The sequence below is a fragment of the Oryza sativa genome, chromosome 11, assembly GCF_034140825.1.
Source record: "Oryza sativa Japonica Group chromosome 11, ASM3414082v1".
Taxonomy (NCBI): Eukaryota; Viridiplantae; Streptophyta; class Magnoliopsida; order Poales; family Poaceae; genus Oryza; species Oryza sativa.
Genome location: NC_089045.1, coordinates 18,083,210 through 18,095,671, shown reverse-complemented (window position 1 = coordinate 18,095,671; position 12,462 = coordinate 18,083,210).

Here is a 12,462-nt window from a genome sequence, read left to right as displayed (position 1 = left end):
AAAGCCTTTTTTAAGGTTTAGCGGCAGTTTGCCGAATATACAACGGTTCGCCACATCTAGCGAACACCAAAAGAAAACTATGAAAATCTAAGAGAAGGGCGGAGGGCCTCACACCTCTGGGTGGTCCTGGGCATCGCCTCCACCCCCTCCGGCCGCCGCGCCTTCCTCTTCACAAAGGTCCGCCGCCTCTGCTTTCGCCAGCTGCTCCAAAAGGCGCGCCTTAGTGGCGGAGCGGCCGTCCTTCTGCCAAAATTGTTTTCGCCACGCACGAAGTGCAGGCGAAATGTCTTGCGCACTGATTTCCCAATCCCCCTTCGTGTACTTGGGGAACTCGGCGATGTGCTCACAGCCGAACTGCTGCAAGAGGCCCATGGTAAAGGCTGCTGACACGCGCGCACAGCAGTCGCCGTACGCGGTGGTGCAGTCCGAAACCGATCCGCCGGCTTGCTGGGTCCACTCCGAGAAGTCGAAGGCTGAGGCATCCTCGGTAGGGACCCCACGCACCTTCGCGCCCATGTCAGAAAGGGCAAGGCGGAGTGTTTGGCAAGCCGTTCTCGCGGATTCGGTGGTCTTCGCCATCTCCCGCGAAAACCGCTGCGACTCCTCCGCGGCGCTCGCTTCGGCCCTGCTAGCCTTCTGGCGAAGAGACTCCATCTTCGGCTCAGTAAGGTTGTAGTAGTCAATGAGCACCGCCGAATGGGCCTTCTCTTTCTCCAGTTCGGCCTTTAAGCGATCGACTTCGGCCCTGGCTTCTTTCCCTTTCTCCAGTTCCGATTGGAGCCACTTGTTTTCAGCCTTCGCCTCCTTAAGAGTGTTGGCAAGGGCCTCCATCTCCAAATTTTTACGGCCTAGCTCGTCATCCTTGGCCCGAAGACGGCTTTTGAACCCATCAAGTCAGGCTCGCACAGTTCGCTCTGTTGAGTTGTGAGCCGCGAGGATCTGGGCGCAGAATACGAGCGGCGAAGAGAACAAATGTCAGTTGTAAAAACAAGATAGAGGAAGGGTAAAGATAAAAAAAAGGGGGGGGGGGAAACATACCCGAACAACCAGGCTTTTTATAGTAGAGCACCCCTCGTCGAACTCATTCAGCTCGGTGAACAAGCTCGGGGCACTGGCGGGCAGTACAAGATTGCTTACCCCCTCCACAAAAGGAAGGAGGTCCGCACGTGTCTCGAAATCACCAGGGGCGAAGCGGGGTACCGAGAGCGAATATTCCGAAGTGGACGTCTCAGTGACCGCTCTCTTTCCATTCGCCTCAATCAGCGGCGATGCAACCGGCAGAGGCGGAGGACTGCCGAATACTTTCGCCGCGGCCGTCACAATCCTTTCCGCAGAAGCCGAAGCCCCCGCGGCGGTGCTACCGTCTACTCCAGCGGCGCCGAATGGAGGAATGGGGGCGGCCGAAAGATCCAGGCTGTGATCAGCGGGCGAAGTCGGAGTCCCGTCGGAGGACTCGTCGTCGCTAAAAATGCGAGCGACATCGACGAGTCCTTTCTTCTTGGCCACCTTTTTGACAGGACCTCCCTTCGCCACTGCACCTGAAGAGAACGCAACTAGGGCCTTCGCCCCTTCCAAATCCTTTCGACGAAGGGGGGAGCTGTTCGACTCCACCCCGGTCTCGTTTTGACCGGGACTTGGGGTAGGAGTGTAGCCGGGGGTGTCGACGCGGTCTTCGACCGCCTCGCTCGTGGCCTTATCAGCCACAGCCTCCACCTCCTCCTCTTCCTCTCCTTCCTCCTCGCCGTCACGTTCTTCGGCATCATCCTCGTCGTCGGTGTCGGAGTCAGACGAAGCAGGAACCCTTCGCTTCCTGGTGGCAAGCTTCACTTGTCCACGCATCCACTTTCGCGAAGGCCCTGCCTCGTCGTCGGCCTTTTGAGGATTCGCACGGGGAGGCAGTTCGCCATTGTAAACTCGGTTCGCCCGCCCAGCCGCTTGACGCGTTAACAGCTGACTATGCTCGACGACCGAAACATCGCCGATCATCCTGCGGGCTTCGGCTTCGGCCTGGTCGAGGGTCAACACTGTAAAAGTAGAGTGTGAAGCTATGTCAAAAGTCAAATAAGGCGAAATAACAAAGCACAACAGTATATAGCAAAAGAACAGTCTTACTGTTCGCCCCCTTAGGAAGTATCAGGTTCGGCAAACCGTCGACCTCTTCGCCTTGTTCAACCGCGACTTGCCATGACTGGGAGAGGGGAAAAATGCGAAGCATACAAAATTCCTCCACCAAGTCACGGCAGCTAAGGCGGGAGCAAACCTTCCGCAGTAGAACGAACCGCGCCTCCATGGTGCTGTCCACAGCGATCTTGGGTCTCCGGTTCGGCGCAATCGCCCTGCGCCGGCACCGGAGGGCTTTCGCTGATTCAGAACCAGCCTCGAAGGGGATGGTGTGGTAGAACCACCTCGCCATCCAATGGCGGTCCCACTTCGACATGGCAGCGTTCACCGGCCAGAGATCGGACCGCTCGGGGCGAACGTTGAAGTTCACGCTCCCGAACATTGTTTTTTTCGTTCCAGCCGGGGTAATTACCGTCTTCGAGTTCACAGTGGCAAAAAATATGGCGCCAAAGAGCTCGGCGTTAGGCTCAAACCCGGAAGTCCGGCACGCCCAGTCGAAGGTAGCGATCTGAACAAGCGCCGACGGGCTCAGCTGCGGAAGTTCTACCTGGAAGAGGCGAAGGATTTCCGGCAACAACACGTTGCAAGGAAACCGTAGCCCTGCCTCAAAAAATACGACGAACACCACTGTCCGATTGTCGATAGGTTTCGGCACCACGGTTTTCCCTGGGGTGAAAGCCTGCCCCTTAACCAACGCTCCGGAGCTGACCAGCTTCGCCAGCTCGACGTCGTCTACAAGAGAGACCCTAGAAAGGCGGTACTATCATCATCGAATCGGCCGGGATCTGGCCCTTTCGCCGAAGTAGGGTTTGGCTTACGTGGGGCCATGGCGAACGGTGCGTTTGCGGTGGCGAAAAACGAGATTCGGCGAAAAAAGAGATTCGGCGAAACGCCTGAGGGGTCGAAAGATGCTGTGAAAGGAAGAGACGAAGGAAGAGAGCGCGCGCGGTAAAATGGCAAGTGGGGCGGTGAAAAGGAAAGAGCAGCGGGAATATATAGCCCACCCAGGCGACCGTTCGCCTACCCACCAGTAATAAAGCGCCACGTGTCGCAAGGGTAGGCGAAACGGTAAATTCCTATCGACCGAGAGGCATAGTGAAAAGCCCACGATAGGAAGGCCCAATACTGTTCCGTTCGACCTAGGAAAAAAGAATATATATAACCATCAATCGCAGGAGGCGAAGCGCGGCAAATTAATACCAGCCGCACAAATAACAAACTTCTTTCGCAGGAATAATGTAGGTTTCGGTAGGAGCATCGGTCGAAAGGGGGCGCCGCATACCATACCACATGGTTTGCACAGTCTCGGCCGAAGCTCCAATATCACCCTTGCCCGTGAGGGGCTTGTTGGCGGATGGCATGAGGCCCTTCAACCAAACCTGCCGAAACCCATGGCGAAGGCTATGGAGCAAGAACGGCGCAAGGTGAAGAGTAGCGCCAGGCCAGAGGCGTCTCAGGCGAAGGGTGCAAGGCGAAGACTGTCTGCCAAAGGAGGATGACTTCGCCTTGACAAGTTTGCCCCCGCGAGGGCCAAGGAAGCCTTTCCGGCCCATCAGGCCGGCGATCACCAGACGGCCCATCAGGGGCCCATGAGCCCCTATAACATTATGTACCCCTGTAAATGTCCCTTTTGTAAGGGTAATCATGTAAATTCCCCTGTACAACCTAAACCCTGGTAGTAAGAACCTGTAATGGGGCTATAAATAGTCCCCTAGGGCCATGTAATGGGGGATCCCAAGTGAAATTCAAAATTTAGTACACTTCATTTTTCCAACCACTGTTGAGTAACCATGTCTTTCGACGTATGCAGTTGTCGTTTCAACAACAGATAGATAGATAGATAGATAGATAGATAGATAGATAGATATATTAAACATAGTGGAAAATTTTCTCTTGGTAGGGATTATGCTACTTGCAACGACTTTCAGAACTGTCTTTACAATTGCTTCACTGGTATCATGACAATATGAAAAAAGAAGTATGTATGTCACTATTACTTGATGCTTAGAGCTCAAACCCATCTATGCAAACAAAAAAGGATGTATCTTTTCGAAGTTCCTGCAATATATGAAGGGATGATTATGACATAATTATTTTGTTGCTTGCAGGGGATGCTAACCACCTTGGATTTTTCAATGTATTTTAATCTTTGAATAATGGACATTAACAACTATTGCCCCATAAGAATATGGATATCTTTCATGGTTTCAAATTGAAGACTCCAATAAATCAACTCTAGCTATATTTGGTGGATAATTCAGCTGTAGTTTGGACATCAATGGAATGTATGCTATGCATATATTATACAAGTTCTCTTCAAATTGAACTTGACTGTAAGAGTTCAATGCGTGTCCATTTTTCACATAGTATTTACAATTGTGCCTATTCATATATCACAAATGCACAATTACAAGTTGATTTTTTAATATCAATTAGATTTATACATTTGCAAATTAAAATTCATGTAGAAATACACCTATCTGAACCAGCATCTTCAATCTTTCTAAGCGTTGTTACTTCATGAGTGGATAGCTAGGAATCTTTTAGAGCCGGCAAATCTAATCACATAGAGTGTTTATTATAAAAAAAATATATTTTCAATCACTAACATAACATAAAAATACTATTACATGGCCCTTCTTTTGCCCTGAACATTGGAAGATTAGATTGATTTACACATGGTGAATGAATCAATTCTATTGTCACAAAGATTTAGCTTCTGATTTTCTTTAGATTGGGTGAGACTCTGAGTTAGATTCATGTAGATTTTAAGTTGCCAATATGATCATCTAAACTGAGTCTTTATACCACACCGAAAGGATTCTTCTGGATCATTCAGTCAGCATATATGACAAGCAGAATAGCATGCAATCTTCTCTTTTTTATATACTAATATACTATAATATGTCCTGACTATCTAAAAGCAGAAGTACCTTGCATTGACTTAAGATAAGGTGAATGATTGGAATTATAGATATGCTTTCTATATAGTGGGAGTCATATAGTATTACTTTTGCTCCATAGTTGAGCAAGAAAACATAGCCTTCTCTATTTACGAAGTGCGGGTCTTCTTCTCCTTAAGGCCTTGTTCGGTTAATCCCTGTGAAGGAGGGATTAGAGATGATTTATTCCACACCTATTATGGTGTGGAATTATTCCCCCTCAATCCCCTCCAATCCTCTTCAATCCCCTCTAAACCGAACAAGGCCATAGTAATTTACATAATGTTGGTTATTTTTATTTTTATAGTTATGTGAGGACATATGTATTTTGGTTAAATAGATTGTATTTCAGAAGATGTAGTTTCGAAAAATATTGTTGTAATTATGTACTCCAGTGATATATTATGGAAAACGTGCATCGCACGTGCATGATTACTAGTAGAGAAGAAAAGGGACATAATTCAAGAGTAGAATAGATCAAAATTCAGATTCATTTCTTTGTCGAAATTCAGAAGCTTGTCTTCAGCACCCGTGAGCAAAGGAAATTCCAGATGACTCCTAAGCCTATTATCCAATGGTAGTTGGTTCACCACCAAACTTATTAGGATGAAATGCGGAGGATGGCTTTCTGGTAGGTGGTTTACCGTTTCATCTAACCATGCAAACCAAGTGAGCACAAAGAGAACACAAATAAGTGAATAACAATTGGTCAGTTGTGGTGTTGGGTGGTGGTGTATATATATGAATGCATCTCCTGCAACCAAGTACCAACTTAGCATTGAGATAGCACACCATGGGGAATTATTCTTTTTTCTAATAAGAAAGAAAAATAGAACAAGATGCATGTGTTTAAAAGTGGCTCTTAATTACTGGGTACACACTTCAGTAACTACTCCACAGAAACGGCTATTACTATCGACCCATCACTTACCCTGTCATGACCGATCCACTTCATATTCCCGTCCTAAAAATACAAAAATGCTATTGCACGATCAACCGTGCGGGGTGCACGAAGCGTGATTGCGTCGCTGCTTTTCTCTTTGACCAGTTGAATCTTCACGGGTTTAACTTATCTTTCTATTGGAAAAAAAGTTCACTTTTCATTTTTCTGTTAGGTCTTGGGATTTTTTTTTCATGTTTAGATCAAATACTACCGGGAGGTCAGCCAAAGTTCATACGTGTGCATGAACTTTATATGTACATGTATAAAATTTATAAAATTCTGTACGTACAAAGTTTATATATATATATATAATATAGAATGTGTACATATATACAATTTTTATTTATAAAGAGTTTATACCTATAAATATATACATATAGATACAAATATAAAGTTTTATACCTATACGTATAAATACAAAGTGTATACATATATGTATAAGCTTTATATGTATAAATATAAAGTTTATACTATCGACGGGGATACTGGCGGACGTTGATACGAGCATCTACACAATACAACATCAAGCACATAGAAAACAAGGATTATACTGGTTTAGGCACCTTGTAAGGTAATAGCCCTAATCCAGTTTATATGCGATTATGAAGAAAACCATGGAGTATAATAGAGAACTATAGAATCCCGAGATTACCAACGAGACCCCTGTCGAAAACGCCTCGATGAGATCTATGGGCGAATTGGCTTCAAGTCCTCTAGATTGCCTCAGCTATGGTGTGTGTCTTTGTGCTAGGATTTGATGATCTGTACCCCAAGGGGCCTGTATTTATACCGCAAATCACCTTAGTCTCCAAGTAGTACTCGGAGACAACGGACCCCGTACGGTATGACAACATCCTTATCTCCTCTGAATAGGATTCTAACACTTTCTATTCGTGGAGATTAATTTCTTTAGAACTCATTGATTTCCTTAACTCAAAAGGATCCTTTCCTTATACTTGAAGATATACCGTATCCGTATATCTTATGACTCCAAGGATAGAGGATATGCCTTATCCGTAACTCTGACATATATGTATAAACTTTATAATTTATATATCTGTATAGGGGTGATGGACTAACCGCACACAGTCAGCCGCATATAGGCGCGCTCCCTATAATAATTTAAACCTATAGTGATACCAGTATCATTAAGAACCGATTAAAAAACATATGCTGATTAAGTCAACATGCTTGGGGAGGGGCAAAAATAATATAAGTCTCCTTCCCCTGTCCCACCGACCCTATTACCCCGACCTCTCCACCTTCCCCTCCGCTCTCCACGAAAAAGCTGAAGTCCTCCACTCTCCTAGTCATCTCTCCCTCCCTCCCTCCCTCCCCGTTCCTCTCCACCCTCCACACATCCACCCAGTTGGGCTCACCACCACCGCCACCTCTCCTCGCCCAGCTGGCACTGTCGCTACTCCCAATCCCCATCTCCCCAGCCGAGTTGCTGCCCTCCCCCAGCAGAAGCCCCCCCTCCTCCCTCTTCTTCTTGCTACTATGAGGTCAGATTCGACGGAGGGAAGGGTGCCTGGCGGATTAGGGGGCCACGGATTCCCGCTGACGTATCTGGTCACCTAGAGGAGAGGACGAGAAGTTAACCTTCCTCACTTGTTGGTGACGATGGTGGCCACTTCCCTGTGGTATCGATGACGGTCGCGCAGGTGGTTTCAAAGTGGCTGCGAGCTCCATGGTGACGAGCTCTGCTCCCTCACCCTATTCTCTCATCAGGGGCACCGGATTCTAGCCAAGGCACGATGGCCGGTGAGGATTCGGCCACGGCATTGATTCCCAAGTTCATCCTCTCCTTTCCTATCACAGATTTGGAGGTTGGCTGGGGGATCGAGGCATCGAGCTGATCTGGTGGCATTAGTATAGGAGTTGCGTGCGGGGGAGAAGGCCAAGTCGAGCTCAAGGGTGATGCGCAACACAGGACTCTTCCGGTGCATGCCAGTCTTTAGTTTTCAGGACACTTTTCATATGAATGATCGGTGTTGCAGCAGCATCATTGAGTAATTATTATTTTTCCATTCATCCCGCAACAATGCACGGAAGGTTCATATATTTTTATATATTTTTTAGCACGGGTGGATGACCAGTGGAGTACTACTAATCAACTATTAAAATAGAGTCCACATGCATACTCCTCAACTGGAGGTTTGCAGTAGCCATGAGTCAACTGGAATTGTATGGTTTTTGAGCTGACATCAAGTACTCGCTTTTTTGATCCACTATTTTTTTTATACCACACAGTATACATTTTTGGTTAGTTTAAACATCTAAAATTTGTCACTAAGGTTTTTACATTGAAAATTTTCACGCCGAAGTTTATATGAATGATTTGGATTCCAATTTGAATTCAATTTTTTTCATACAAAATATTACTTTGTACACCTAGATTCTATAAACTAAAGTTTATAGAAAAAAAATTATACACAAAAAATTTGTACACCGAAATTTTGTACACAAATTTTACATGCTTGAGTTGGATTTCAATTTGAATTCAATTTTTTCATACAAAATATTGCTTTATTAGAGTTTCTACATATAAAGTTTTATGTGTTCAAAGTTTCCATGTATATATTTCCATGTATAAAGTTTATATACTCAAATATGTCTTTCTATTTTGTTGTTTTTTTTTGAAAAGTACTCCATATGGAACAGGGGCACCACGACCGCACGTGGGCAATTGCGCATTATCGCCTCATTTTCCATATGGTAGTATACAGTTTGGGAGAAAAATAAACAGGAAGTGGGATAAGCTGGCAAAAGATACTTGCCTTCTCATCCCAATTACATCCCTCTATCAGTTGCAAAAACGGAGAGAACATTCAAAATTGTATCATGATATATAATCGAAAGCATTTTACTAATATCTTACATTAAAGCATGTCTGTTTTTGACATCGCTTAAAAATAATGGTCAAAGTTTCTACTCAATTAAAACTTGTCGAAAAAAAAATAGTAAACCGTCTTTCAAATCTTAAAAGAGTATTGCACTCCTTGGAACCAGGTCATCCCATTTTATTCCAACATCCTTTTAGAGGCAAGGTCTTCATTGGCTATAAAAAGGACTTATATGCACCTTGGCACATGCGGAAGCAAAGAAATGAAGTTAGTTTCATTGATACTCCTTAAAAGTTGGTATTGGTGGTGTCCGTTGTGCTGGCAACCCCACCAACCTGACATTGGGGTCCACCAGTAAGGCCCACATGCATCAGAGACAGAGACCATGACTAGTCTCTCCCTCTTCCCTCTCTTTCGATACCTCGCCCCAGTCCAAGTCCCTCTCCCTGGCGTGCACATCTCCGAGGCAAGAATGACATAGGCGGAGTCAGCAATGTCAATAGCAGTGACGACGCCATGCCCACTCACCTCAACAAAATCAAGGATAGGATGGTTTATTTGCAATACCCTTTGCTTTCATTTCACTTTGGCCGAGTTTAGTTCCAAACTTTTTCTTCAAACTTCTAACTTTTCCATCACATCAAAACTTTCCTACTCACACAAACTTCCAACTTTTCCGTCACATCGTTCCAATTTCAACCAAATTTCCAATTTTAGCGTGAACTAAACACACCCCAAAACTTTCCTACATACATAAACTTTTAACTTTTCCGTCACATCGTTCCAATTTCAACCAAACTTCCAATTTTGGTGTGAACTAAACACACCCTTTGAAGGAAGACCGTAGTAAGCTTGGAGAAAGATAGAGAAAGAAAGAGAATGGGGGAGGGCAGTATATTTTACTGACCAAATGGGATAGGATAGACATGCAGCAGTGGATAGGAACGTAGTGACCAGTAAAAAAAATACAAATAAATGTCTGGGAGGTGAAAGCTATCCATTCCTCTCATAAATTAGGCAGGTGTCTCCTTCAGTCCGAAGGAAGCTGTTGCTATAAAAGCCTACCAAAACCTAGAAATACTACTCGCACCATAGAAGCCAGCGTGAGCACAGAGCTGCGCAGATCAAGGAGGTAAGTGTATTGTTACATTTCAATAGTGTTCAGACCTAGCAAGTAGCTAGTAATAAGCTAGCTAGATCAGCAAAATTTCTTGTGGTACTAGTAAGCTACTAGATTTACCTTTTTTTTTAATAGAAATAGGGTGCTTTTATGAACTTGTGTACTAAAAGCAACAGGAGGAGGTAGATATATTAGTGTGAAAGGTTAGTACTTCTAGTGGCTAGTATAGAGACTAGGAGCCTAATTAATCTTTCATTCGCACATATGGGTTACTGTAGCACTTATGGCTAATCATGGATTAATAAGGCTCAAAAGATTCGTCTCGTGATTTCTCCCCTAACTGTGCAATTAGTTTTTTTAATCTATATTTAATGCTCCATGCATATGTCCAAAGATTCAATGTGATGTTTTTAGGAAAAATTTTGGGGGAAATAAACCAGGCCTACATGTTGGTTTTCTTTCTCCAGTAGAGTCACATCAACTAGCTATCTATGGTCCTAGTAGCTGGTTCCAGTAGCTAATGTCCTGCATAACAAATATAGATATAAATTAATACCAAAAACATGTATATTTGATTAGGTGGGATGCAGAGGAAGAACAACAAAAGAGAAGGCAAGACTGCGTCCATCAACTATTTTATTTAATCATCTCTAACTAAATTCGCTTACCTGTATTATATATTGGGATGATGATACTAACAATCTAACGGTAAATATTATTAACTCCCAAATAATTGATTGATGATTTTATCAGTGAGAATAATAACGTCATAATCATGGAACATGATTGTGATACTTAGCCTGAGACGGCCGATACCTGAAACAACGATATCGGGTCGGCTGATATCAGTGTGAGAGAAGGAATGCCTCACACAAGTAGGAAATTCGGCGCCGTGATTCTCAGATGAGGTATCACTAGTTGGAAAAAAATGGATTGAAGGAACGAGATTATGACAATTATTTTAATACCTCTGCAGAATGTATTTAAATCACTTACTATATTTAATGTTTTTTATACTATTTATCGGCCATTAATATCCATGGACAGTAATATTTCTTCTTTAACAAATATGTATATAAAAATAACTGCCGACTATTGTTCGCTCCAGTGAGAATGAAGTTATCGCCGTGTTTAGTTCCCCCCAAATTCCTAACTTTCCATCACATCCCATCGAAAACTTTCGTACACACATAAACTACTAACTTTTTCTCCAAACTACTAACTTTCTCCCAACCTCCCAACTTTTCCACCATCTAAACACAGCCTATGTTTCTGGAGCGCCTCACCTATCGCCTGTACCACCGCATCCGCTACCTGAGTGAAACCATTTACTGTTCTGCAGAGTGGGGTTGGGGGTAGTGACAGCTCTAGTGGCAGTGTGTGAGATGTAGGAGTGGTGTCAGTATGGGTTTTGTTTTCCCTTGGGATGGGATGTACTCCACTATAATAAGTCCTTTAGGCTGAGTTTAGTTCCAAAATTTTTCTTCAAACTTTTAACTTTTTCATCACATCAAAACTCTCCTACACACGTAAACTTCCAACTTTTCCGTCACATCGTTTTAATTTCAACCAAACTTTCAATTTTGGTGTGAACTAAACACACCCTTAGTGTCAGTAGCATGTGTGGATGGGCCACGAGACAGCCAAAGGAGCTTTTAGAACTGAAGAGTTAACATCAGAACTCATGGTGATGTCTTTCTAGACATCTTGTGTAAACAACCAGAGCTCTGTATGTGGCACTAGTACATCAGTAGGTGTTTGCCTTAGTGTTTGTGTAGCATGATAGGCTTCTGCACTTTCTTTTCGTCGAAGTAGGCTGTGTTTAGTTCGTGTGCCAAATTTTTTTTCAAGTATATGGATACACATTTGAAGTATTAAATGTAAACTAATAACAAAACAAATTACAGATTCCACCTGTAAACTGCGAGATGAATTTATTAAGACTAATTAATCTATCATTAACAAATGTTTACTATAGCATCACATTGTCAAATCATGGTGTAATTAGGCTCAAAAAATTCGTCTCACAATTTACATGCAAACTGTGTAATTGTTTTTTTCTCCACATTTAATGCTCCATGCATGTGTCCAAACATTTGATATGACGGAAAAGTTAGAAGTTTGAAGAAAAAAATTTGAATCTAAACATGACCGTAATGCACTAGTGCTGTGGTGCTTGTGGTTTGTACTAATTTTATTTATTTATTTTTTAACTGGTGCATGTTAAGAATAATGATAAGACTAAAAGAAGAAGAGAAAAGTATAATGATGATAATATAACTAAATAGTTTTATTTTAATATTACCTATATTGAATATTTTATAGTAAATCTGATTTTTGTTACCATTTTGAGATCCATCCAATGACCATTTATGTATTCTGGCTAATGAGTTGAATATGATAGATGGAGCAAAACAACAACAACAATGGTACTAGTCAGGATGGAAATAATACTAGTAATGGTGCCACTGGATCAATAATACCTAGTGC